General features: G+C 33.0%; 1 protein-coding gene across 1 annotated transcript in view; it reads right to left on the reverse strand.

Annotated features, from left to right (window-relative positions):
- LOC117182276 (33 kDa inner dynein arm light chain, axonemal) overlaps positions 1-2,805 on the reverse strand; it is a 508,540-nt gene that overhangs the window by 492,732 nt on the left and 13,003 nt on the right. The gene's annotated exons all lie outside the window — the stretch shown is intronic.

Raw genomic sequence — 2,805 nt, forward strand, 5'->3', positions numbered from 1 at the left:
CTAGTCGGGAGTGGTGCTGACTGAAAACAGATGATTTGGAGCGATTCGCGCGCCATCTGTTGGTCATTCTAAGGACTTATTGAACTACCCTCGTACAATTTTAGAAAAGCTCAAGCTACACAGCACATGATTCTCAGGCTAACCAAAACCATTCGTTTAAATGTCAATCGAAGAAAGCATACTAGACCTGATTTTCTCGATATATAAAAAGCTTTAGATAGTGTCTGGCATGTAGGATTGCTCAGAAAACTAATAAATTACCATTTTCCTGTGGAGATTATCCATTTTATACACTTTTATCTTTCCAACAGAAAATTCACAGTCAAAATAGGCCATAATCTTTCAAACGAGAAACCCATTCGAGTGAGTGTGCCTACAGGCATTATTCTAAATCCGATATTCTTTATTATCTACGTAAAGGACATTCCTGAGATCTCCGAAATTTAATTTAAAAAACCGCGCTATTCACTTCCTCTTGGCCAGTTGCTATCAATTTTAAAACTACGAGTACTTAGCAAAGCTCTTGAAGTTATTGAGGTTTGGGCTAACCTATGGAGAATAAAAATAAATGTAGTAAAGTCAGAATCAATCCTTTTCGCAGTCAGAAGGCCAGCTAAAATAAATCCAACCAAAATGTTTAAAGAACCAATAGAATGAAAAAACTCTATGAAATATTTAGAAGGTGAACTTCAAAAATATCTCAGTTGGATGCAGCATATCGAGGAAACTAACGGAAAAGCCAGCGGGATCATGTAACGTCTCAATCCTATAATTAATAGACACTCGAGTCTACAACCTAAATATCGAATCCTAATCTACAAAATGTTTATCCGGCCAATCATAACTTATGAATGTACAATGTGTACAATATATCCTTTATAGAGAATTTACACTCCTATACGTTTCAGAGTATATCAGAGAAACCTCCATTAAATTTTACGAATCTGCACCATTATCGTCGTATGTACATATTTTTCTCTCCGGGGAAATATAATTTTGATCTTCTTCGGAAACACAAGATGCCAAAAGAATTTTTCGTGGAATAAGTCAACCAGGTCGAGGGGGCCCTACTAATCATAATTTTCGTTTATATAACTGAGAGAGGCTGCGTTGAAATTATCTTTATTATGATTATCATAATCTCATTATTATTATTAGTATCAATTTTTTCATTGATTCAATAACACAAATAAGATTATCACAAAAATGATTGAAGAAAAAATAACTTTTTTCTACGACCGACCGCAAATTGTCATACGTTGTTTTAAAATTGGTATTAACAATTACGCAAATTATTATTTAATGTCCCATATCCAATTTTGGAATCACTGTTAGTTTATTGTCGGACAATTTCAGTGGAAAACCGTCCTTTTTGCATGTAACAAAAATAAATTATAGTTTTCTTAAAAAAGTTGTTTATAACAATCATATAAATTATTCTTTACTTAATTTCGTTGGTTAGTCACCGCAATAAATGTCACTTTAATAATTATTGAATAAAAAAACATTTTTTCTACGAGGAAACGGCCGATTAGGAGACTTGTTTAACTAAATTGTTATAAAACAATCTATATTGGTTATGTTTGATACAGCTTTAAGTATATAAATGGCTTTAAAGACAATTGTGAATCACTTTTGTTCAGAAAAATGTTACAAATTATGACTCTTATGACAAAAATATTAGCAACTAGTGTGAAATAAACGATTTTTTCTACGATAAAAAACACTAATAAGAATTTGTTTATAAAAATTGTTTATAATAATTAAGTTAAATATTATTGAAATGAATTATGTTCTATGAATGCATGTGCAATAATTCCGGCCGATAGAGAGTTTCTATCTGTATTTTTTCTTGAGATAAAAATTTACAAATCTAAAATGGTCAATTTTGTCACTATATTTGTTTATATATTGTTGCTCTGTGAAAAATTTTTTAAAAAAAGCAGACACAATTGGCTTAAAAATTAATTGCTGAGCATTTCTAAAAAAAACTTTAAAATCGGTTAAGAAATACGACCTGTGGGCGATTATGAACAGTAAATTCCTATTCCAGACCACTGTGCTCCGGGCCAATCTCGCTCTTCTTATCCGTCGGACACTACATATTCAGTTTTGTCTTATCGCGAAGGTCATTCCCGGGAATGCTGAGCCTACGACGCTGACCGATCAACCTGCCCACGGAACCTTCTGATAGCCGAGACGCCTTCACCAAAGGTTTACAGTATTCCGGATATCCTTTTTTGATGAAAGATATGTGCTGATGATTTCCACTTTTTCAAGAGTAATCAGATTTAGAAGCTATAAACGATATCTTTATATTGTATGGGATCCTAATTGAAATTTTCCGTTGGTAATCAGTCGCACAGGCCCATTTATAGTATTAGTTTCGAATTTGATCGGCGTGCAGTACTAGTGCTACCCTTTATCGCAACTGAGATTAATCGCCAAGGATATAAGAATGCTTCAACTTGAAACCCCGCAATAATTAACTTAGCGGCCGCGGCCTACTATGGACAATTTTTATAGTTTCTTGTAATCCGGAATGATAATTAACATCTTCGGACTTGAAAATAAATAAATTTTTTCTCCTTAGAAATTATTGAAAAAACTTAATTATATTTCACTACTATTTCAAAATTTTAATTTTCCAAGAAACAACAAATTTTAAATACGAGCTAAAATTCTACGGCTTTATAATACCAAGTGTATACATATGAAACCGGTATTGCCATCTAGCGGCTAGTAAGCACACTTGTAGGCACTGTCGGAACTTACCATTTGTGCTAATTGGCGTATTGTCATCTG

The sequence above is a fragment of the Belonocnema kinseyi genome, chromosome 10 (genome assembly GCF_010883055.1).
Source record: "Belonocnema kinseyi isolate 2016_QV_RU_SX_M_011 chromosome 10, B_treatae_v1, whole genome shotgun sequence".
Classification (NCBI taxonomy): domain Eukaryota; kingdom Metazoa; phylum Arthropoda; class Insecta; order Hymenoptera; family Cynipidae; genus Belonocnema; species Belonocnema kinseyi.